This window comes from Heterocephalus glaber, unplaced genomic scaffold (assembly GCF_053883595.1).
Source record: "Heterocephalus glaber isolate CG9 unplaced genomic scaffold, H.glaber_assembly_v1.0 deba00001428, whole genome shotgun sequence".
Classification (NCBI taxonomy): Eukaryota; Metazoa; Chordata; class Mammalia; order Rodentia; family Bathyergidae; genus Heterocephalus; species Heterocephalus glaber.
The window spans coordinates 21492192-21519141 of NW_028258293.1; the positions used below are offsets into that span (position 1 = coordinate 21492192).

At 36.6% G+C, this 26950-nt stretch overlaps 1 protein-coding gene across 9 annotated transcripts in view; it reads left to right on the forward strand.

Moving 5' to 3' along the window:
- Window positions 1-26950, forward strand: part of Stk33 (serine/threonine kinase 33) — a 214655-nt gene that overhangs the window by 182793 nt on the left and 4912 nt on the right. The gene's annotated exons all lie outside the window — the stretch shown is intronic.

The window sequence follows — 26950 nt, forward strand, 5'->3', positions numbered from 1 at the left end:
TATATTTTAGCTTTTATTTAAAATAAGTGTCCTGCCAGTAGGTTGTGTTCTCCTCAAGACATCCCAGACTGCTTTGAAGAGTGGCTCCTTGTCAATTGCCTGCAGCCTGGAGACAGGCAGTGTGAAGAGATACTGACAGGGCGAACCCTGAAGCAGGCCCAGCAAAGTGTAGCGCATGCTACAAACCTTGTCTGAAATTTGCAGAAGGGGACCTGGTAGTCTATTGGCTGATTTTGACTTACTGTTTGGGAGTTTTTTCATCACTAGATAGTAAATGTCTAGATAATAAGCTTAACATGATTTATATATTTTAAAATAATTGTACTTTTACCATAACACAAGTGTAAGCTTCTTGAATTCCCTTCTTATTGTCTAGTCTGGTAACAACTTCTGTATTACTTAGTTGTGTGTAATTTATATTTTCTTTAAAAACAGTATCCTAAAACTCCATGTTCGCATTTTATTTCCCTGTACCAGGCAGGGATCGAACTCAGGACCTTGCATTTGCCAGGCAGGCACGGCACCATTGAGCTAAATCCCCAGCCCTATGTTTGCGTTTCTTGTTGAACATAGTTGGCAGATTTTTGTTACCGACTTGGCAACATACATCTACATAAGCACATGAATATACACATATACATCCACATATACATTAAACACACTGCACTCATTTTACACAAGCATCTACACAGATATATGTATGTACAAACACACAAAAATGCTTGGGTATACACATTCTTTTTTGTAGTCCTGGATTATATCTATGTTTGTCATGGAATCTGACATAAAATACCCCTGTGAACCAAAGGTCTTCCATTGCTGTTATCCCTTCCCCATCTTCCCAGACTTCCTGCAAATTACAAAGTAATGTGACTTACACTGTTCTTAATTACTTCAACTAGGAAACAGAAAAATTAGAATTTGAATTATTTATGGATGCTATAACTATAGCCAGTGGCTTGAAAATGTAAGAATATAAAAATTTTAAGAATATAGGTTGAAAACTTTAGAATACAGATCTTAAGAATATATTTTTTTACCCACAGGAAGGATTTTGTCTATAATCAGGGCTTACTAGCAATGGAAAAGGCTGGGCTAAGGGTACCAAACCCCTACTGCCAGTCACTGAAAGTATTCAAGGAGGCTTTGGAAAGCTGCTTGTTGCAAATGCTAAAGTGGGAATTCCTGCAAGATGAGTAGGAATTTGCGTTCATTGTTCTCTAAAGAATTTTGCCTTGCTTAGATTTGGGCCATGGTATCTTGGGGGAATATTTTGAATTGTTGGGGAATTTTTCTGAAAAGTGTTGACCCTTTAAAAAAAACATTTCCCATGTGTCTAAACACATGGATTCTAATAATTTTTAATATATTATTTTAATAATTGTATTGGATTAAGTTTATGTTAAATTAGTTCTGGTGTTTTAGTCTTCATTAACAATAAACTGTGGAATATAAAATTTCTGAAATGAATGCAATAGTATCACTAAGGTGGCTGAATAGATGGTCCCAGCCACCCCCTCCCCAATACACATAGATCAGCTAGCACCTATCCATCAAAAATAATACCTTGATTAAATCCTCAAAACATGGGAATAAGACCTGTGTGCTCCACAGAACTGAATAAAGATTTGCATTGATAGGGTAAGAAAAACAGTCTTGCTTTGGACTACATCACCCCTCTTCCTCTTCCAAGGGGACAAAGTATCACATAGAGAGAAATCTCAAGGCCCACAGCTTCTACAGAGGAAAAGAGAACACTGGAAGCAGTTACCTGGCTTCTCTAGCCTTCTGAAATGTTCTTGAGGAGCCCATTCTCTTCTCAACTTATGAGGAATTTAGGGAAAACTGCACAGCTAAACTACCCAGGGCCAGATAGAAACAAAGAAAGAGGTAGAGACCACAGAGACCAGCACATCATGTTTAGTGAAAACACAGCACACCTGCCAGCAGTGGCCCTTGATGAGCTACTAGCTACAAATATAACCCATTGGCAAAGCTGATCTGAAAGAAGTGTGACCACCTCTCTCCTAGCTCTTGGGTTCTGGTTTTGGGGCAAAAAAGATTGAAGCCAACAAAACAGCAAGCAGCAAGGGGTGGGGAATGACCAAACATGTTTATTAGAAAAAGGTCCTTGCTTGTTGGGGAGGGGTTTCCATAGTGGAAAACTATAGATGTTTAAGTACATTGGCCTTTTATACAGTTTTAGAGATCAGTTAATGTGACACAAAGCAGGGATGCTCTGGGTAGACCTTTGATGTCCACTAGTCAGTTTGCTTAAGTTAATTATTCTGGCCCTCTGGTATGTTAACTCACTTAGGCCTTGACTTTTAGTTTACTTTAAGTTAACTATTCAGGACCTGTGTCCTATCTGCTTAACTTTTCCTGTCTCCTTGCTTCAGAAGCACTTCCCAGAAGAGGTAGGTACTTAGTGTGAATCTCTAGATGATCTCTTCCCAAGTATAACCTTACTCTGTAAACTGAGACTGCCCAGGGAAGGAGAACATCCCCACAGCAAATCCTGAAAACTAACATGCCACCCTTGGAGTTTAAATAGTGTTTCTTGTTGCCACAAAGAACACTTCCAGACCCTGCCTAGAGCGGAATTAGACCAGCAAATAATGAGGCACAGTTTTGCCACACCTGGAAGTTTAGGGCTTTCTGCAAAGACACCTGTAGAACTGCCCAGGGAGGGATACTACCAAAACTGTGAATTACAACCACTAATAGGCACTGGCTCTGCTATACCTGGGAGTTTAGACAGTGTTCCTCCTGGCCTCAGAGACCACTTATAGAACCCACCCAGGGAGGAACAAGACCAACACCACGCTAAGAAGCACATCTTGTGGCCCAAGTGGATTAGTGGCAATTGCAGTGCCTACCTGGGAGCTCAGCCTAACAGCAGAGCACAACTAGTGGTCTTGCCAGATAGAGGAACAAAACCAGTTGCCACACCTCAATGGAGAAAAAAGGCAAGCAGCCTAGCTTCCTAGAGACCCTGAAAGCAAGCTTTGGTGGCCTAAGGACTTTACCAATTATGAGATATGCTTAGTAAGCCCCATAGTAACCACACAAAAAAATCGATAATAGGTATATTAGGAAGACAGTAAAAGTGGAAGAAATGTACAAAGGTCTACCAAAAAGGACAAATGAAGCAATAAAATGGCAGTAATAAGTTCCTTCCTTTCAATAATTACCTTAAATATAAATGGATTAAGATCTCCAATTAAAAGGTCGATGGCAGAATGGATAAAAATCAAGACTTTGACTGTGAGAGGCTCTCTTCACCAGTAAGGACACACACAGACTACAAGTAAATGGATGAAGAAAGATCTTCTATGCAAATGGAACTAAAACAGAGAAGGTGTAGCTATATTTCTAGCAGATAAAGTAGACTTCAAGTTAAAAACTATAAAAAGAGACCCAGAAAGGAGCTGCACAGGTGCACAAACTTCAGCCAGAGGCCCGCCATTCCAACCATAAGTGCACACAGATCCCAGGGAGCAGCTCTGCATACCAGCCAGGGCTGCACCCCGACCCCAGAGGCTCAGGCACACCTGCCCAAGCCAAAGACCCATCCAGAAAAGAGCTGCACAGGTGCACAGGGTTCAGCCAGAGACCCTCCATACCATCAGCCACCGCCAAGGGCCTGCCTGGAAAAGAGCTACACAGGCATGCAAGCAACAGCCAGAGGCTTGTCCCGATACCATTGATAAGTGTGTGGAGACCCTAGCCAGAAGCCTGCACAGACAACATGAACTGGGGTATACAGCTCCCAGCCAAGGCCCTCCCAGATAATAGCTACATAGGGGCCCCAGTGAGAGGTACACCTAGATAACATCCCAAGTGTGCACAGGCCTCACCCAAAAGCGCCCCCAGACAACAGGTTAGCTCAGGGATCCAGAAGGCCACCACTCTGAACCCAGGAATTGGTGTACTGGGGAGCAGCAGAGTAAAGGCTGCTCAGTGGCTTGCTGAGAATTGAAGACCACTGGGTGAGCAAAAGGTTACCTCAACAAAGGCACAGGGTGAGCCAGGGATTTAGCTCAGTGGTTTTGCCGCCTGCTGTGCATGCGCAAGGACCCGAGTTTGATCCCCGGTATCAAACAAACAAACAAAAGTAACAGGGTGCATCTGTTGAAATGAGAAGACACATAAATAAGTCTCAAAACCAGACTTCCAGATCACCTAAGACAACTGTAAAGGGCAACAAGATGGAACAATCTGGTACTCAACCACCTGGAATATTTGAACTGGCAACAAAAGAGGACCTGGAAAAGTGAAATCAGAAATAATTTCTCAGACAACAGCAGAGGTTGTGCCCATAGTACAAGACATGATTAATAAATCTAGAGAGGACACAGATTAAAAAAAATAGAGGAGCTGAGGAACATGATGGAATCCCAACATAGGAAACAAATGGAATCCACAAAACAGTTGCAAACAGATTTCCAGGAGATTAAAAACTCCATTGACAGTTTATGCAGCAGAATAAGCCAATGCAAGGATAGAATTCAGATATAGAAGATAGGATTGCAATTAGTGACCAGGAAAAGAAAAATTTCATAAAAATAGTAAGGGACCACAAGAAATCAATCCAGCAACTGCTAGATGATGCAAAGGAGAATCACATCAGACTGATAGGGGTCAATGAATAAATAGGAGAGAGTGCAGATGAAATAAAAAAACTGTTTACAGAAGTAATGGCAGAAAACTTCCCAAATAGGGGAAAAGAACTTGAAATACAGATAAGTAGGCGTATAGGACTCCAACCAGCCTTGATCAAAAAAATCTACACATAGGCATGTAATAGTTAAGATTCCAGAAACCCAACAGAAGAACAAAATTCTGCAAGCACTTAGAGAAAAGAAACAAATCACATACAAAGGAAGGCCCATCAGAATCACAGCAGACTTCTCTACACAAACCCACAAGGCAAGAAAAGCCTGGAGTGATGTATTTCAAGCCCTAAAGGAAAACAGCCTTCAACCCAGATTGATGTAGCCTGTAAAATTGTCTTTCAAAATTGATGGAGAAATAAGATACTTTCGTGACAAAGTGCACCTTAGGAACTTCATGAATATCAAACCAGGACTCCAAAAAATTTTGCACAATATCCTAGGAACAGACAATGAGGATCACAATCCCAGGAAACCCTGCAGAATGAATCCATCAGGCACGACAAGAAATTAAAAGCAAAGGGGGAGAATCAAACAAAAAAAAAAGTCACGATAAGGATAAGTCAGTACATATCAGTTATAACCATCAATGTTAATGGTCTCAATTCACCAATCAAAAGAAATAGACTGGCAGAATGGGTCAGGAAGCAAGATACAACAGTATGCTACACACAAGAAATCCACTTAATTCAAAAAGAAGCTCATAAACTGAAAGTTAAAGGGTGGAAAACAATACTCCATGTGACAGGAACACACAAAAAAAGCAGGAGTAACTATCCTCTTTGCAGATCAAGTGGATTTCAAACCAACACTGATTAAGAGAGACAAAGAGGGACACTACATCCTTGTAAAGGGAACAATTCAATAGGAAGAGATGACAATCATAAATATCTATGCACCAAACACAAGTGCACCCAACTATATAAAACAAATACTAAGGGATGTGAAAAATCAAATAAGCACTGATACAGTTGTAGTGGGGGGCCTCAATACCCCACTGTCACAGATAGATCAACTAGACAAAAAATAAACAACAAAATACTAGAACTCAATCAAAATCTTGAACAAATGAAACTAACAGACATTTACAGAGTGTTCCACTCCACAAAAATCAGAATACACATTCTTTTCAGCTACACACGTGTTGTTCTCCAAAATAGACCTCATACTACCTCATAGAATGTGTTTCAGTAAGTGCAAAAGAGTTGAAGTTATCCCCTGTATATTATCAGACCATAGTGCGATGAAATTGGAGATCCATAGGAAAAGAAACTGGAAACATTTCATAAACACATGGAAATTGAACAACACACTTCTGAATAACCACTGGGTCACAGAGGAAATTAAAGAAGAAATCAGACAGTTCCTGCAATTAAATGACAATGACATTACAACATATCAGAATCTATGGGACACAGCAGTCTTATGAGGGAAATTCATAGCAGTGAATACTCACACTAGGAAAACAGAGCAAGCCCAATTACACAACCTGGTGCTGAACCTCAAGCTTCTAGAAAAATAAGAACAGGACAAACCCAAACCTCATATAAGGGAGGAAAGATCAGGGTAGAAATCAATGCAATGGAGACTAAGAGAATGATACAAAAAAAAAAAATATCAATGAAGCCAATAGTTGGTTTTTCAAAAGAATAAACAAAATTGACAAACCCTTAGCCATCCTTATCAGAAAAAGGAAAGAAAAGGCCCAAATCCATGCAATTAGGAATGAAAAGGATGAAATTACAACAGACCCAGCAGAAATACAGAGGATCATCAATACCTACTTCGAGAACCCATACACCCATAAGATGGAAAACACAGAAGAAATGGACAGATTCCTAAATATGTATGAAATACCAAAGTTGAACAAAGAAGACCTAAAAATTCTAAACAACCCAATATCAATTGATGAAATTGAAAATATAGTTAAAAATCTACCAACCAAGAAAAGCCTGGGTCCTGATGGCTTCACTGCTGAATTCTACAAGACATTTAGAGAGGAACTGCTGCCACTACTATTTAAACTCTTCAATGAAATTGAAAGGGAAGCAATACTCCCAAATTCATTCCTGGAAGCAAGCATCACCTTGATCCCCAAAGCAGAGAAAGATCCAACCAAAAAAGAGAACTGTAGGCCAATCTCACTAAAGAACATAGATGCAAAAATCCTTAATAAGATACTGGCAAAAGAATGCAGAAGATCATCAAGAAGATCATACATCCTGATCAAGTGGGATTCATTCCAGGGATGCAGGGATGGTTCAACATACACAAATCAATCAATGTAATACACTGTATCAATAGAGCCAAGGACAAAAACCATACGATTATCTCCATAGACGCAGAAAAAGCATTTGACAAAATCCAACAAGCATTTATGATAAAAACCCTACACAAAATTAGAATAGGCAGTCTCTACCTCAATCTGATAAAAGCCATCTATGAAAAACCAACAGCCAATATCATACTAAATGGTCAAAAACTGAAATCCTTCGCACTAAAATTAGGAACAAGCCAAGGATGTTCACTATCACCACTCCTGTTCAATATAGTTTTGGAAACATTAGCCATGGCAATTAGACAAGAGAAAGAAATAAAAGGAATAAAGATAGGAAATGAAGAAGTCAAATTGTCATCATTTGCAGATGACATGATACTCTATATAGAAGACCCCAAGAACGCCACCAAAAGTCTTTTAGACTTAATAACCAAATTCAGTAAAGTAGCTGGATACAAGGTCAACACACAAAAATCAATAGCTTTTCTGTACAAGAAAAACAGACTCACTGAGAGAGAAATGGGACAATCAATTCCTTTCACAATAGCATCCAAAAAATTAAAATACTTAGGAATCACCCTAACAAAAGAAATAAAGACCTCTACTCCAAAAACTATAGCATTCTGAATAAAGAGATTGAAGCAATATCATAAAATGGAAAGACATCCCTTGCTCCTGGGTAGGAAGAATCAACATAGTGAAAATGGCCATACTTCCAAAACTGCTGTATAGATTCAGTGCAATCCCAATTGAAATCCCAGCAGCATACATCACAGACCTTGAGAAAACAATCCACAAATTCATTTGGAACAAGAAGAGACCTAGAATAGCAAAAGCAATTCTAAGCAATAAAGACAAGGTAGGGGGTATCACAGTCCCCAACTTGAAACTATACTATAAAGCTACTGTGATAAAAAACAGCATGGTACTGGCAAAGAAACAGACCTGAGGACCAGTGGAACAGATTAGAAGATGAAGAAACAACTCCAGACACACTCAGCCACCTCATCTTTGACAAAGGAGCCAAACACTCTCACTGGAGGAAAGATAGCCTCTTTAATAAATGGAATAAATGGTGCTGGAGGGCTGGAGATTTAGCTCAGTGGTTATGCCACCTGTCTCGAAAGCATAAGGACCTGAGTTCGATCTCTGGTACCAAAAAATAAATTAATAAATAAATTAATTAAATAGTGCTGGAAAAAGTGGGTTTCAACTGTCAAAGATTAGAACTAGACCTGTATCTCACCATGCACTAAACTAAAATCGAAACAGATTAAAGATCTAAATATTAAAACAGAAACCAGCTGGAAGAGGTTAGTTAGAACTCTTGAAGACATTGGTGTAGGAAAAGATTTTATGAACAAAATCTCAGTTGCCTGTGAACTAGCACAATCAACAAGTGGGATCTTTTCTTATTAAAAAGCTTCTGCACAGCAAGAGAAGCCACCAACAGTTTGAAGAGACAACCCACAATGTGGGAACAAATTTTCACCAGCTGTCCCTCAGACAAAGATCTACTATCTACAATCTATAAAGAACTTTAAAAAATCAGACCTCCCAAATTTAAAGACCCAATCCAAAAATGGGCATCTGAAATGAACAGACATTTCTCACATAAAGGAGTGGACATGGCAAATAAACATATGAAAATGTTCCACATCATTGGTCATTTGAGAGATGCAAATGAAAACAAGGCTGAGATTCCACTTCACTCCAGAAAGAATGGCTACTATCATTAAATCAATCAATAAGAAATGCTGGCAGGGCTGTGGGGCAAGAGGAACCCTACTCCACTGCTGGTGGGAGTGTAGACTGGTGCAACCATTGTGGAAATCAGGATGGAGATATCTCAAAGAACTAGGATTGGAAGTCCCATTTGACCCAGCTATTCCCCTGCTGGGTATCTTCCCCAATGAATTAAAAGAATCATACCACAGTGATATATGTGGACCCATGTTTATAGCAGCAAAGTTTGTAATAGCTAAAACTTGGAAGCAACCTAATTGCCCAACAACTGGAGACTGGATAAAGAAAATGTGTTTTTTTTAGTAAAATGGAGTATTACTCAGCAATGAAGAATGAGAAACTAGAGACATTTATAGCTAAATGGATGCACATTGAGGCGATACTCTTAAGTGAAATAAATAGGACACTCATGTAAATAACAAATAGTTTCTCTAGTGTGAGAAACTGAAAGTGTAAATAAGGACTCAAAGTTATAATGGATAATGTGAAATAGGAAGAAAAGGTGCAAAGGGGAGGGGGAAATGGGGGGGGTAGAGGAAAGGAAAGAAGGGAATGGAATTAATATGAAAAAAAGAAAAAATGGAAACAAAGTCTTTGTAGATATAGAGGGGTGGAGGGGTTGAAGGCCGGGCAGGGAAATGGGGAAAAAATAAGAATCAAGATGGATTATGTTAAAGTGCAAATTTCCAATGATGAATGTCATTATATTGTATACCTTCAATGCACCAATAAAATTAATTTTTAAAAAGATGTGTTATGTACATGTATAGAAAAAAACAAACTATAAAAAGAGAAAAACAATGCTTTTGTTCAGTGATAAGGGGCCAATAAAATAAGATTTTACCAAATAGCTACAGAATACATACTCTTTTTCAACTGCACATGGAACATTCTCCAGGATAAGTCATATATTAGGTCACAAAATAAGTCTTAACAAGTTTTAAAAATTGAAATCATATCCAATATCTTTTCTGACAACCATGAACTGAAACTAGAAATCAACAACAGGAGGCACTCTGGAAACTTTGTGAATATGTGGAAATTAAACAACATGCTCCTAAATAACCAATGGGTCACTGAAGATATTAAAAGAAAAATTTTAAAGTTTCTTGAAACAAATGAAAATGTCAAACTTACAGGATACATCAAAACCAGTTCCAAGAGGGAAGGTCATACAAATAAACACCTACATCACAAAAAGTAGAAGGAGCTCAACATCCTAACATCCTAACAATGCATCTCAAGAAACTAAAAAAACAAGAAAAATGAAACCCAAAATTAATAAAAGGAAAGAAATTGTATAGATCAGAGCAGAAATAAACAAAATAGAAACTAAAAAAAAAAGAAAAAGAAATATCAATGAAAATGAAGGTCTTCAACTCTCACGTTTGCTCCCAGGGTGCTGGATTTATAGGCATGAGCTACTGTGCCTGGCCAAGAGTTTTGTTTTGTTTTGTTTTTTGTTACCAGGGATCGAACTCTGTACCTTGCGCTTGCAAGAGGCAGGCAATGGAACCACTGAGCTAAAACCCCAGCCCCAAGTGTTGTTTTTTTTTTTTTTTTTTTTAAGATAAAGTCAACAAGGCTTTAGGTATACTAAAAAAAAAGAGAGAGAAAGTTCTTAAAATCAGAAATGAAACTGATTACATTACAACTGATGCCACAGAAATACAGAGGATCCTAAAAGGTTACTATGAACAACTACATACTAACAAGTTGGAAAGCCTAAAAGAAATGGACAAACTCCTGGACCCATATACACTACCAAAATTAAATCAAGAAAAAATAGAAAACCTGAGCAGATCAATAGCAAGCAATGATATTTTATCAGTAACTTTAAATAGTCCCCATTAAGAAAAGCCCAAGACCTAATGGCTTCATTGCTGAATTCTACCAAATATTTAGAGAAGAACTAATATCAATTCTTCATAAAATATTTTCCAGACTCATTCTGTGAAGCCAGCGTTGCCTTGATACCAAAACCAGATAAGAATAAAATAAAAAAGGAAATTATAGGCCAATATATGTGATTAACATAGATCCAGGAAAACCCATCCTCAACAAAATACTCATAAACTGAATTCAACAGCACATTAAAAACATCATTCACTATGATCAAACAGGATTCATACCAGCAATGCAAGGATAGTTCAACATAAGCAAATCTATAAATGTGGTGTACTACACTAAAAGAATCAAGCACAAAACCCATATGATCATTTCAATAGGTACAGAAAAAGCATTTGATAAAATTCAACATCCCTTTCTAATAAAATTCTCAGTAAGTTAGATATAGAAGAAATGTACCTTAGCATAATTAAGGCCATATATAACAAACTCATAGGTAGTATATTGAATAAGGAAAAATTGACAGCTTTTCTTCTAATATCTGGAACAAGACAAAGATGTCCACTATATTAGTCAGCTTTCCTCTTGCTGGACACAATACCCAACATCTTCAACTTAAAGGAGGAGGGAGAAGTTTATTTGTTCATATTTCAGGAGATTCAGTCCATGGTTGATAGGCTCTAAGGTAGAAACATCATGGCAGAAGGGTATGTGGAGCAAAGCCACTCAATTTATGTCAGCCAAGAAGCAAAGGAAGGGAACAGTGCCAGAAGGACCATAAATAGTACCCAAGGCCGTGCCTCCATGACCCCACCCAGACATACCCAGGAGCATCCTCTACTAATCTGTGAGGCACTTCTTAATGCAATGACAGTTGAAATATCAGGATTAACAGTCACACCCACTTTCACCACTGTGTTCAACATAGTACTAGAAATCATAGGCAAAATAAATATGCAAGGGAAAGAAATAAAGGACATCCAAAAATAAAAAAAGAGGAAATTAAACTTTCTTTGTTTGCAGACTGCATGGTCTTGTGTAAAGAAAACCCTAAACATTCTGCTGGAACTAATACATGTATACAGTAGAGTTGAAGGAGACATAGTCAACATATAAAATAGAAGAAGGGATATTGATTATAGTCACTGTAAAAAAAGATAAAAGTTAAAGGTGCTAGATATGCTAATTTCTATGAGTTGACCGTTATTCAATAATATGTGAGTCAAAGCATACCATTGTACTTTATAAATATATACACATAGTGTATTATATGTCAGTCAAAAAATTCTGAAATGATAACCAAAAATAGAGTTGACCATGTACTCTTGAGTCTACAGAAAATCCAAACACTAATTAATATTCTTTTTTTTTTTTTGGTACTGGGAATTGAACTCTGGACCTTGAGCTTACAAGGCCAGCAGTGGCACCACTGAGCTAAACCCCTGACCCTAGTGTTCTTAAAGGTCAAATTTTAATTTTATTCAAAATTTTAGTTTTATCAAAATTTTTCTATGAATCTTAGAAAATTATGGAAAAATTTTGTTAAAATTAAATTATGTAGACACTTTGGTGTGAATAATTTGAATTTTGAATTCATATTGTGAATATGAATAATTTATGCCTAATAAACTAATGAAATATATAATTATTTTTCCACTAGAATATTTGAAATTTGGTTTTAACTTAAAGGGAAGCTTCCCAGCAATTTCAGCTTTCCATTGTATCATTATTCTCTCTTCTGGAGAATCTCATAAATCCATGTAGAGTTTCTGATTTTCTATTTTTCACCAGTCAGGATAATCACACATTTAGATAAGTGGCAGAGCTCTTGGGAAACTAGCAAAGAAAGTAAGTAGAAATCTGTTTAAAGCAAAAACATTTGAACTAAGCACCTTTCTCCTTCCCCAGGTAACAGTACTTTAGTTTCATATGCCTTGGACATTGTGAAAAATACAGTCTGCATTTTATTGTTCATATTTGGACTAAAGCATTACATTATATTTTTAAATTTTGTTTTCAAATAGGTGGCATTTGTCTAGGTGTTTTCACTTCTACCTTTTTAAAGTAATGATACTTTGAAAACAGAAATGTTCTCTCAGATATATTTTGTTTCTTACATGATGAGGACGTCACAGTGAAGTTTTGTTGTTAGTAACCCTCCAGATTCCATAAGGTAGAGTTTTAGTCCATTCTATTAGATAGGCCAAACTTTTACTCCTACACCATTTACTCATCTTCAGATGAGACACTGGATAGTCCAAAGCTTATTGCAGTAGCATGCTTTCAACATGAGGTCCTTCATAATTTCTGATATGAGCTGACATACTTTCATTATTCATAATCTCTGAAAGTAATTGGAGATAAATGAATATGTGTAATGTACCTCTCTGTAACCAAGGAGGAAGGGACTATAACTCTGGATCCTATAAAATTATGTTTGCATCACAAAATTCTTCGTAATTGAGAAATCTTTTAGTTATCAATTTGGTTTTTGAATAATCTTGAATGAATTTATTTAGTGAAAATGGAATATTTTTGTGATTATTTTCTTTGTGATTATTTTTCTCTTGCCTGAAAATGGTGCCTTTCTAGTATCATAAGGCAGAGTACCTATAGAAGATACTTTAGGCTAAGAAGTAGAGGGGCAAGATGCCTTAGAAACTTTGAAAAATTATTTTCATAAGTGATAATATGTTCATACAGCATTTCTTCATAGACAAGACATGTTTAAATTTAAGTATTTTTTAAAAATTCTTTTATTGGTACATTTTAGGTATACGATACATTTACATTTCTCATTGGGATCTTGTACCTTTACATGATGTATCTTGGTTCTTATTTTTTCCCCATTCCCAGCCCTCCCTTCACCCCCTCCACCCTGCCCTATTTACAAAGACTTTGTTTCCATTTTTTCCATTTCTCATAGTTTATTCTTTCCTTTCTTTCCTTTCCCCTGCCTCTCCCACTTCCCCTACCCCTTTGGACCTTTTCTTCCTATTTCACATTATCAAGTATTCATTCTAATCATTGGTACATTATAGGTATGCAATATAATGACATTCATCATTGGAAATTTTGCACCTTTACATAATCTCTCTTGGTTCTTATTTTTCCACCTTCCCCTGGGCCCCCTTCAACCCCTCCATCCCTCCCTATTTACAAAGACTTTGTTTCCAGTTTTTCATTTACGCATATTAATTACATTACCTTCTTTCCTTTCCCGTACCCCTTCCACTTCCCCTTCCCCTTTGCCCCTTTTCTTCCTATTTCACATTATCCATTATAACTTTTAGTCCTTATTTACACTTTCAGTTTCTCACACTAGAGAAACTATTCGGTATTTACACATGAGTGTCCTGTTTATTTCACTTAAGAGTATTGCCTCAATGTGCATCCATTTAGCTATAAATGTCTCTAATTTCTCATTTTTTATGGCTGAGTAGTACTCCACTTTATAAAAAACCTACATTTTCTTTATCCAGTTGATGGGGATTTGGGCTGTTTCCAAGTTCTAGCTGTTACAAATTGTGCTGCTATGAACATGGGTGCACATATATCACTGTGGTATGATTCTTTTAATTCTTTGGGGAAGATACTCAGCAGGGGAATAGCTGGGTCAAATGGAACTTCCAGTCCTAGTTCTTTGAGGTATCTCCATACTGATTTCCACAGTGGTTGCTCCAGTCTACACTCCCACCAGCAGTGGAGCAGGGTTCCTCTTGGCCCACAGCCCCGCCAGCATTTGTTATTGGTTGATTTCATGATAGCAGCCATTCTTTCTGGGGTGAGGTGGAATCTCAGCATTGTTTTCATTTGTATCTCTCAAATGACCAGTGATGTGGAACACTTTTTCATATGTTTATTTACCATTTCTACTTCTTTGTCTGAGAAATGTCTGTTCATTTCAGATGCCCATTTTCAGATTGGATCTTAAAATTTGGGAGGTCTGATCTTTTTAAGTTCTTTATAGATTCGAGATAGTAGACCTTTGTCTGAGGAAGAGCAGGTGAAGATTTTTTCCCACATTGTGGGTTGTCTTTTCACACTGCTGGTGGTTTCCCTTGCTGTGCAGAAGCTTTTTAATAAGAAGAGATCCCACTTATTGATTGTTTGTGCTAGTTCATGGGCAACTGAGGTTTTGTTCATAAAATCTTTTCCTACACTGATGTCTTCAAGAGTTCTACCTAACCTCTCTTCCAGCTGGCTCAGCGTTTCTGTTTTCATATTTAGATCTTTAATCCATTTCAATTTTAGTTTAGTGCATGGTGAGAGATATAGGTCTAGTTTGAATCTTTGGCAAGTTGAAACCAAATTTTTCCAGCACCGTTTATTAAAGAGGCTATCTTTCCTCCAGTGAGGGCGTTTCAGTCCTTTATTGAAGATGACATGGCTGAGTGTGTCTGGAGTTGTTTCTGTATCTTGTAATCTGTTCCACTGGTCCTCAGGTCTGTTTCTTTCATAGTATCATGCTGTTTTTATTACAGTAGCTTTGTAGTATAGTTTCAAGTTGAGGATTGTGATGCCCTTGCCATGTCTCTGTTACCTAGAATTGCTTTTGCTATTATGGGTCTCTTCTTGTTCCAAATGAATTTTTGAATTATTTTCTCAAGGCCCATGAAGTATGCTGCTTGGAATCTCAATTGGAATTGCATTGAATCTATATAGCAGTTTGGAAGTATGGCCATTTTCACTATATTGATCCTTCCTACCCAGGAGCAGGGGATGTCTGTCCATTTTCTGATTATCATCTTCAATCTCTCTTTTCAGAGTGTTATAGTTTTCAGAGAAGAGGTCTTTGATTTCTTTCGTTAGGTTGATTCCTAGATATTTCAGTTTTTTGGATGGTATTGTGAAAGGAATTATTTGCCTATTTCTCTCTCAGTGAGTTTGTTGTTCGTGTAGAGAAAAGCCATTGACTTTTGTGTGTTGACCTTGTATCCAGGTACTTTACTGAATTTGGTTATTAAGTCTAGAAGACTTTTGGTGGAGTTCTTGGGGGCTTCTACGTGGAGTATCATGTCATCTGCAAATAATGACAATTTGACTTCTTCATTTCCTATCTTTATTCCTTTTATTTCTTTCTCTTGTCTAATTGCCATGGCTAATGATTCCAAAACTATATTGAACAGGAGTAGTGCTAGTGAACATCCTTGGCTTGTTCCTGATTTTAGTCTGAAGGATTTCAGTTTTTGACCATTTAGTGTGATACTGGTTGTTGGTTTTTCATACATGGCTTCTATCAGTTTGAGGTAGAGACCATCTATTCTAATTTTGTGTGGGTTTTTTTTTTTTATCATAAATGCTTGTTGGATTTTGTCAAATGCTTTTTCTGCGTCTATGGAGATAATCATATGATTTTTGTCCTTGGCTCTATTGATACAGTGTATTACATTGATTGATTTGTGTATGTTGAACCATCCCTGCATCCCTGGAATGAATCCCACTTGATCAGGGTGTATGATCTTCTTGATGATCTTCTGCATTCTGTTTGCCAGTATCTTATTAAGGATTTTTGCATCTATGTTCTTTAGTGAGATTGGCCTACAGTTCTCTTTTTTGGTTGGATCTTTCTCTGCTTTGGGGATCAAGGTGATGCTTGCTTCCAGGAATGAATTTGGGAGTATTGCTTCCCTTTCAATTTCATTGAAGAGTTTAAATAGTAGTGGCAGCAGTTCCTCTCTAAATGTCTTGTAGAATTCAGCAGTGAAGCCATCAGGACCCAGGCTTTTCTTAGTTGGTAGATTTTTAACTATATTTTCAATTTCATCAATTGATATTGGGTTGTTTAGAATTTTTAGGTCTTCTTTGTTCAACTTTGGTAATTCATACGTATCTAGGAATCTGTCCGTTTCTTCTGTGTTTTACATCTTACTGGGGTATAGGTTCTTGAAGTAGGTATTGATGATCCTCTGTATTTCTGCTGGGTCTGTTGTAATTTCATCCTTTTCATCCCTAATTGCATGGATTTGGGCCTTTTCTTTCCTTTTTCTGATAAGGATGGCTAAGGGTTTGTCAATTTTGTTTATTCTTTTGAAAAACCAACTATTGGCTTCATTGATTTTCTTTTTGTATCATTCTTTTAGTCTCCATTGCATTGATTTCTACCCTGATCTTTCCTCCCTTATATGATGTTTGGGTTTGTCCTGTTCTTATTTTTCTAGAAGCTTGAGGTTCAGCACCAGGTTGTGTAATTGGGCTTGCTCTGTTTTCCTAGTGTGAGTATTCACTGCTATGAATTTCCCTCATAAGACTGCTTTCATTGTGTCCCATAGATTCCAATATGTTGTATTGTCATTGTCATTTAATTGAAGGAACTGTCTGATTTCCTCTTTAATTTCCTCTGTGACCCATTGGTTATTTAGAAGTGTGTTGTTCACTTTCCATGTGTTTATGAAATTTTTTGAGTTTCTTTTGCTATGGATCTCCAATTTCATCACACTATGGTCTGATAATATACAAGGGATAACTTCAGTTCCTTTGCACTTACTTAAACATGTTCTATGTGTGAGTATGTGTTCTATTTTGGAGAGCGACCCATGTGCAGCTGAGAAGAATGTGTATTCTGATTTTATTGGGTGGAACACTCTGTAAATATCTATTAAGTTCATTTGTTGAAGAGTTTGATTGAGTTCTAGTATTTCATTACTTATTTTCTGTCTAGTTGATCTATCTATTTGTGACAGTGGGGTATTGAGGTCCCCCACTACAATTGTACTAGTGCATATATGACTTTTCATGTCTGTTCATTTTTGTTTTATGTAGTTGGGCACACTTGTGTTTGGTGCATACATATTTATGATTGTCATCTCTTCCTCTTGGATTCTTCCCTTTCCAAGGATGTAGTGTCCTTCTTTGTCTCTCTTAATCAGTGTTGGTTTGAAATCTACTTGACCTGCAAAGAGGATAGCTACTCCCCTTTTTTTTGGGTTCTTGTCACATGGAGTATTGTTTTCCACCCTTTAACTTGCAGTCTATGAGTTTCCTTTTGAATTAAGTATGTTTTTTGTATGCAGCATATTGTTGGATTTTCTTTCTTGACCCATTCTGCCAGTCTGTTTCTTTTGATTGGTGAATTGAGACCATTAATATTGATGGTTATAACTGATACGTATTGACTTATCATTGCCATGACTTTTTCTTTTTGTTGGGTTCTCCCCCTTTACATTTAATTTCTTGTTGTGCCCGATGAGTTCATTCTGCTCTGCTTCCTGGGGTTGTGATCCTCATTGTCTGTTCTGAGGATATTATGTAAAATTTTTGGGAGTCCTGGTTTGGTATTCATGAAGTTCCTAAGGTGTACTTTGTCATGAAAGTATCTTATTTCGCCATCAATTTTGAAAGATAGTTTTGTAGCGTACATCAATCTGGGTTGGAGGCTCTTTTCCTTTAGGGTTTGGAATACGTCACTCTGAGCATTTCTTGCCTTGATGATTTGTGTTGAGAAATCTGCTGTGATTCGATGGGCTTTCCTTTGTATGTGATTTGTTTCTTTTCTCTGATTGTAGAACTTTGTTCTTCTGTTGAGTTTCTGGAATGTTACCAATTATATGCCTATGTGTAGATTTTTTTTTATCAAGGCTATTTGGATTCCTATATGCCTCACTTATCTGTATGTCAAGTTCTTTTCCCCTATTTGGGAAGTTTTCTGCCATTACTCTGTGAACAGTTTTTTTATGTCACCTGTACTGTCTCCTGTTTCTTGTTTGACTCCAATCAGTCTTATGTTATTCTTCTTTGCATCATCTAGCAGCTGCTGGATTGATTTCTCATGTTCCCTTATAATTTTGAAGCAATTTTTCTTTTCCTGGTCACTAATTGCAATCTTATCTTCTACATCTGAAATTCTGTCCTCACATTGGCTCATTCTGCTATGTAGAGTTTCAGTGGAGTTTTTCATCTCCTGGAATTCTATTTGCATCTGTTTTATGGATTCCATTTGTTTCCTATGTTGGGATTCCATCATGTTCCTCAGCTCCTCTCTAGATTTATTAATCATGTCTTGCACTACAAGCACAATCTCTGCTGTTATCTGAGAAATTATTTCTGATTTCATTTTTTCCAGATCCTCTTGTTGCCAGTTCAGGGAGTCCAGGTGGTTGAATATCAGAGTGTTCCATCTCATTTCCCTTTGGGGTTGCTGTAGGTGATCTGGAAGTCTGGTTTTGAGACTTGTTTATGTGTCTTCTCAGTTTGACCTGGGGTGGGGATGCTGTTGGCCCCCCGGGGGGCTCACCTCCTCTGAGCTGGGAGCATTGGGACGGAGGCTCAGAAGCCCCTTCCTCTGGGCCGGGAGCAGTGGGTCAGAGGGTGGCCCGGAAGCCCCTTCCTCTGGGACGGCAGCAGGGAGAAGTATGCCAGCGCAGAAGCCCCTTCCTCTGGGTCAGGAGTGGTGGGACTGACTGCGGCCTGGAAGCTCCTTCCTCTAGACCAGGAGCAGCAGAATGGATGGCGGCCCGGAAGCCTCTTCCTCTGACCTGAGAGTGGCAGGACAGCAGCTCAGAAGCCCCTTCCTCTCTAAATTTAAGTATTTAAATTAAGTAGTTGAACTGTGATACGTTGATAATGTTTTAATGAGGAAAAGTTCAATTTTCTTGGCATTTTAGTTGAGTAGGATAAAATTTTATTTTACTGAACCATTAAGTTTTAGACTTTTTTAGTCCATGTGAATCAATGAAAATTTGAAACTTTGAGGGCACTTATATAATTTTGGTATACTTTTATATTCCAAATATTGAAGTCCTCCAATGTGGCATATGTGCCCAAGCACTTAAAATACCATAATGATGTACAAAAAAGCATGAACTCAGGATCTAGGTTCTCTGGATTCAAATTTTGGCTTCACTACTTACAAGCTTTATGATACTGGGCAAGTCTGTGGGCCTTCATGTTCTCATTTGAATATGAATAGCAATGTTATAGGGCTAAATAATGTCATGCATGTAACACTCTTACCACACAATATTAACATTAACTATTATTACAATTTATGTATTTTTTCCTGGCTAGATCAAGGTTCCTTTGAGTGTAGATGTGAGAATGAACTACTAAACAAGCCAAGAAATACCATTTTCAAAGGTGATAAGGTCATGCTTCTAACCATGTTTGACCCCTGAGTCTTGTGAGGTTCCTTCAGTACTGTGGTAGATTGGATTATCAGTCCAAATTTTTTAATCTGTTCCCAAAAGGGATTTGTACATTCACACCCTTTGCCATTTGCATTTGCAGTTCCCCCTATAGAGGAAGGCTCTTCTTGCACCCTGCTAGTGTTGTGCTTTGGCTGATGGAATGTTAAACAGAGACCTTGAAAGTGTTTGCATGATTTAGCTTGCTCTCCTGTATTTCTTCCACATGCCATGAGAAGAACATGACCTCAGAGAGCCTAAGGTCCCTGAATTATGAAGATTTTTGGAATAGACACAAACTCAGTCCAAAGCCTTAAGTCCAGCCTAGCATGGACTATATTTCCTCTATAGGAACTATGATTGAAACATACAGTGTGTGTTAAAATTTAAAGGCATTTCTTAACAGTAAAAGATACATCGCCATTTCTCCTCAATCATTCCTGCCGTTTTCTTTTTGAATTTTGTGAGACAAGGTTTGTTCTGGCCTTGAACTCATGGCAATCCTCCTGCCTCAGCCTCCCAGGCATGCAGCACCGTGCCTGGCAATTCTTACCATTTTCTGAAGCAGTTCTGGGGATCCTTTCTTATAAGTGCCTTTACCGTAGTTATGCTGTCTTGCCTGCCTTGATGTCTTGAATTGATTCAAAATGCTTACCTTTCATGGTCATTTTGACTTTGGGGAAGAGCTAGAAGTTTGCAAGTGCCATCTGGAAAATAAGGTGGTGAGGACTCACTGTAATGTTTTTACAAGCCTGCCTTTCTGTTAAGTGGGAATTGGCAGCAGCATTCACTCTACTTTTGATCATGCCTTGTAAAGATACTTTACAAAAGAGTAAGAACAATGAAATGAGTTTGTTTGAAGCAAATTTTTGAGAGGTATTAATGGCAATGTGTCTTTAATGGAAATAACCTTTTCTAATTCAAACATTCACCATATATTTTGATCACTCATTGTGGATTAAGGTTTCACCACTGGCTTAGCCAGATTCTCATAATTGAAGGGATGTATTAGTGATCCCTTAAATGCCTTCCCGACCTTGGCTTTTGTTTTACTCTCCTTAGAGCCTATAACTGTTTGGCTATGCTGTGCACAACCTTTTTCTATAGAGAATGACCTAATTATAACAAATAATTCAGTTTCAAACATATTAATTTGGGTCCCTTCATCTCTTACTCTGCGTTTATCCTGTAACATGTATTATATATACATAATTATAAACTCCACAAAAAGTGTTATAATTTTCACTTTAAACTGCCATGTGTATTTTGAAGAAAGCAAGAGGAAAAAGTGCCATTATATTTATCTGGATATTTACCATTCATGATGCTCTTCTTTTTTTTTTTTTTTTTTTTTTGGTACCGGGGATTGAACTCGGGTCCTTGCGCTTGTGCAGCAGGCGGCGAAACCACTGAGCTAAATCCCCGGCCCTATGATGCTCTTCTTTCTTTCCTGGAAATCCAGGTTGCCACCTGTTATCATTTCCATTCAGCCTGATGAACTTCTTTTGCATTTCTTGTACCTAATGTCTATTGGTGATGAATTTTCTCAGTTTTCTTTTATCTGAAAATGTCTTTACTTTGCCTGAAATGTTGAAAGATATCTTTTCTGTTTATGGGATTCTGGTGTGACAGAATTTTTTGTCCACACATTAAAGATGTTCCAGTGCCTTTTAACTTTCTAATTTTCTGATGGTGGGTCAAAATGCTTTTTTCTTTGTAGGTATTATTACTTTTCTCTAGATGCTTTTTATTTTTCAATTTTTTTCATGAAGTTTATTGGTACATTTTAGGTATACAATACAATTACATTCGTTATTGGGGTCTTTTACCATTATATGATGTATCTTGGTTCTTATTTTTTCCCCATTCCCCTGCCATCCCTTCAATCCCTCCTCCCTTCCCTATTTATAAAGACTTTGTTTCCGTTTTTTTCCTTTTCTCGTATTTTTTCTTTTCCCTTCTTTTCTTTCTCCTACCCCTCACACTTCCCCTACTCCTTTAGACCTTTTCTTCCTATTTCACAATATCAGTTATACATTTTTATCCTTGTTTACACTTTTACTTTTTCACACCAGAGAAACTATTCGGTATTTACACATGTGTGTCATATTTATTTCACTTAAGAGTATGGCCTCAATGTGCATCCACTTAGCTATAAATGTTTCTAGTTTCTTGTTCTTTATGGCTGAGTAGTACTCCATTTTATAGAAAAACCACATCTTTATCCAATCTTCAGCTGATGGGCATTTGGGCTGTTTCCAAGTTTTAGCTATTACAAACTGTGCCGCTATAAACATGGTGAGCATATATATCACTGTGGTATGGTTCTTTTAATTCTTTTGGGAAGATACCTAGCAGAGGAATAGTTAGGTCAAATGGGACTTCTAATCCTAGTTATTTGAGGTATCTCCATACTGATTTCCACAGTGGTCGCACCAGTCTGCACTCCCACAAACAATGGAGAAGGATTCCTTTCTCCCCACAACCCCGGCAGCACTTGTTATTGGTTGATTTCTTGATAGCAGCCATTCTTTCTGGGGTGAGGTGGAATCTCAGCATTGTTTTCATCTGCATCTCTCAAATGACCAGTGATGTTGAACATTTTTTCATATGTTTATTTGCTGCTTTTACTTCTTTGTCTGAGAAATGTCTGTTCATTTCAGATGCCCGTGTTTGAATTGGGTCTTTATATTTGGGGGGTCTGATTTTTTTGAGTTCTTTATATATTCTAGATAGTTGACCTTTGTTGGAGGAACAGCTGGTAAAAATTTTTTCCCACATTGTAGGTTGTGTCTTAGTTCTGTTGGTGGTTTCTCTTGCAGTGCAGAAGCTTTTTAATAAGATGGGGTCCCAATTGTTGATTCTTTGTACTAGTTCCCATGCTACTGAGGATTTGTTCATAAAGTTTTTTCCTATGCCAATGTCAAGAGTTCTACCTAACTTATCCTCCAGCAAGTTTAGTGTTTCTGTCTTAATATTTAGATCTTTAATCCACTTCAATTTTAGTTTAGTGTGTGGTAAAAGATAGGGGTCTAGGTTTAATCTTTGGCAAGTTGAAAATCCAGTTTTTCCAACACCATTTATTAAAGAGGCTATCTTTTCTCCAGTGAGGATCATTGGCTCCTTTGTCAATCTAGATGCTTGTTAGATTTTCTCTTTGTCTTTGTTTTTCAGCACTTTGATAATAATGGTTAAATGTTCTTTTTCACATTTATCCTATTTGGGGCTTGCTGAGTTTCATGAATCTGTAAATTTGTATTTTTAACCATGTTTGGGAGATTTTGCCATTTTCTTTTCTTTTTTGTTTTCATTTTTTTTTGAGATTCCAGTTTTTCAAATTTTGGACAGTCTATTATTGTTCGATAGCCCCTATTAAGTTTTTTTCTACTATCCTTTACAATGTATACTTTGTATTCATATAGCTTCAAGTTTATGACTCTTCTAAATGACTCAATATCAATAAATTAGAAAAATCTATATGGAATGATCAAATGTCTTTTTTAAAAAAAACACCAAAAACATGTACATAACAGTAGAAATAGTTCTATATTTATTTAAGAAATAAGATCAGTAATTGAGAAATTCCCTATAACAAAAGCATTGTTCCCTAATGATTTCACTAGTTCTTTAAAATATTTGAAGAAAAAATAAGAGAAAACTTATAAACTCTTGAGAATATTTCCAAACTGATTTATTAAGCAAAATAACATTAACACCAAAACATGACCAATATCTTTCATAAACATAGACATAAAAATTTCAAACTCTATATTAGCAAACTGAATTCAGAAATATATGAAAAGGATAATGTATTATAATCAAGTATGCAATATATCTCAAGAATGCAAATTTGAATTCACTTCCAAAAATCAACCAAAGTATTTGGCATATTAATAAATAAAGGAGAAATACTATATAATTACCTCAGTAATTTTGAAAAGAAAGTACTTGATAAAGTTTTATACTCTAACAATTGAGAAATCCTTACCAGACAAGGAATAGAGGAGAATTTCTTTTACATAATAAGGGAGTTTACAAACTAGACAAACCCTAAGCTAACATTATAATCATTCTTAATTGTTAAGATAGTGACTGTTTTTCCCCCCTAAAGATAAGAAAAAAACAAGGATTTTTATCTTCTCTCCAACACTGTACTAAAGGTCATAGCCAATACAACAAGTCAAATAAAAGAAATAATATATAGATTGGAAAAGAAGAATAAGACTTTCTTTATTTGCAGGTGACATGACAGTTCATATAGAAAATTCCAAAGTGAATTAAGGATATTTCAGGATGTAATATCTGAATAAAAAAATAAATTGTTATACACTACCAATTAACAATCAGAAAACAAAAATTGAAAACACCACCTGTAAGATCACAAAAAAGCAGTGATAAATCTAACAAAATATGTACAAAATATTTATACCCAGACCCACAAAATATTGTTGAGTGAAACCAAAGAAGATTGAAAGCTATGGAGAGATATACTATGTTCATGGATTAGAATATTTTGTACTCTTAAGATGTCAGTTCTCTCCAAATTGATCTGTAAACAAATCTGAACTGAAATCTAGAATACTTGCTTGATTGATGATTCTGAAACTTATTGGGAAATATATACGATCTAGAACAGACTAACCTGACCTGATTTTAGCCCGTTTAACTACATAGGTACAGTCATCAATATAATATATTTGTATAAAGATAGACAAATGGATAACTAGAACAAAAATTAGAGTTTAGAAATAGGTCCCTACTGATGTGATCAGTTAATTTTTGACAGATTTCAAAGGAATTCAATGGAGAGATGATAGTCTTTTAAGGAAGGGAGGAGGGGCTGAAGGGAGGACAGGGAATGGGGAAAAAATAAGAACCAAGATACATCATGTACAGGTACAAGTACCCAATGATAAATGTAAATGTATTGTATACCTAAAATGTGCCAATAAAAGAATTTAAGGGAAAAAAATCATAAATAGTGCTGGAACAATAGGATAGCAATAAGACTATAAGGAACTTTGATCGGCTAGCTAAAACTGAACACAAAATGTACAGTAGTTTGAAATTAGACATAAGTCTAAAGGTTAAACTGTAAAACTCCTTGGAAAGAAATATATCTTCTATCTAGGGGTTAGCCAAAGATTTCTTAGAACACAGAAAACACTTCTTAAAACTGATAAAATTGGCTTTATAAAAATTAAACATATTTGCTCACTTAAACCATATGAGGCAAGGAATAAGCAAGTCACAGGGAAAAATATTTCCCAGAAATAAGTCTAATAGAGAGTTCTTACCATTTAATAATAATAAGGCAACTCAATTTTAAATATGTTTATAAGACACAGGTACTTCGGATATACAGGTAGTCGATAAGGATATGAAAAGATGCTCTTCATCATTAGTCATTAGAAAAATGTAAATTAATGCCACAATGAGATATCACTACATACTTTGGTAAGGATGCTGGTAAGGATATAGAACAAGTGAAATTTCCCTACACTGCTGGTAGGAATGTAAAATTGTATAATCCTTTCAAAATACAGGTTGGCAGTTATTTATAAAATTAAGCATTTACTTGCTATTTATTCCACAATCCTAAATTCCCAGAAAGATTTGTAGCATGTGGTTACAGTGGCTTTATATAAAAGCAGCCTAAAACTAGAACCAAACCAAATGTCCATTAACAGAAGAATGATTAAACAGTGGTATATTCATACTCTGGAATACCATTTGTCACGAAAAAGATGAGTTGACAATACATGAATGAATCTCAAAAACCTTATGATAGCATAAGAATCTATGAATATCTCAATAAAAATTTCAATTAAAAATGTTAAGCAAAAAAATTATAAAAGATCACATATTGTATTCTTTTTCATTTATATAAAGCTTAGAAAGGCAAAACATTTATATTTTTAAAATCAGAACAGTAGTAGCCTCAGGATAAAAGGATTGAGTGGGGTATGATACAAGGGAACTTTCCGAGGAATCTTTCTTTCCTTCCTTCCTTCCTTCCTTCCTTCCTTCCTTCCTTCCTTCCTTCCTTCCTTCCTTCCTTCCTTCCTTCCTTCCTTCCTTTCTTTCTTTCTTTCTTTCTTTCTTTCTTTCTTTCTTTCTTTCTTTCTTTCTTTCTTTCTTTCTTTCTTTCTTTCTTTCTTTCTTTCTTTCTTTCTTTCTTTCTTTTGTGCCAGGGATCAAGCTACATCCCCAGCTCTGTCATTCAGTTTCTTGATTGTGGTGTTGATTATATACAGGTCTATGGATTTGTCAAAATCCCTTAAACTGTACACTTGAGATGTGTTTATTCTACTGTATATAAATTATACCCTAGCTACAGAGAAATTTACATCTTTCTCTAATTTGCAGGTTAGATTTTATTTTCATTTGCTCCACACAAGACCCAGACCTTTGTGTGGATAACATTGTAAAAGAAGTCTGTGTATTTGGAAATTGATTTCTCTTCCCCTTCCTTTACTTTTCTGTCCTTCTTCCTTCTGAAAACTACAGGAACCTGAGATAAGGTGAGTGAGCATTGCGAGCAAAACTATAGCAGATAACTTGTATCAGAATTTTCTCATTTGGACCTCGTGAAGGCCTGTAATTTGAATGTGTGGCTCTAGAAGTGGTTGCTATGGTGATAAACCACTTTACTTAAATAGCATGTATTTTACTCAAAATTCAGAGAAATGGTAACAGTTTTAGTAATCATGCACTGGTATTAACTTGCAGGCATATGCCTAGAGCTTACAGGTTTTGCATCCATTATCACCAGATTAGTTCATCAGGTTAAAGTTATGCCAGGGAATAATGAAATATATATATTTAGCTCAACTTCTTGTTACATATCAACCCTTGCACACATGGAAACCACTCTTAAAGATTATTAATATGAGCTGAAGAAATCAGGCCAAGAGTACTGAATTACAAAAAGGTAAAACTGGAGGGAACTTTGTAATGTCATCTTCTCCATCATTCTGTATCCACTTGATGACTTCAGCTGTCCCAAATGGTAAGAATTTGTCAACAGTGAGAAACATCTGAAATGCTGTTTGGGGCAGACCTTGGAGTGATGCTCTGACAGACTGCAGCGCTCAGAGATGATATCTAGCTCCATAGTACTGAATCTACCTCCTTCATTCTAGTGTGTGTGTGTGTGCATGTGTGTACGTGCGCACATGCATGTGTGTACGTGCGCACATGCATGTGTGCACGTGCGTGTGTGCATACTGGTATTCTTTATCTTTTTAGACTGAAGACCTCTCATATAAAGAAAGCTC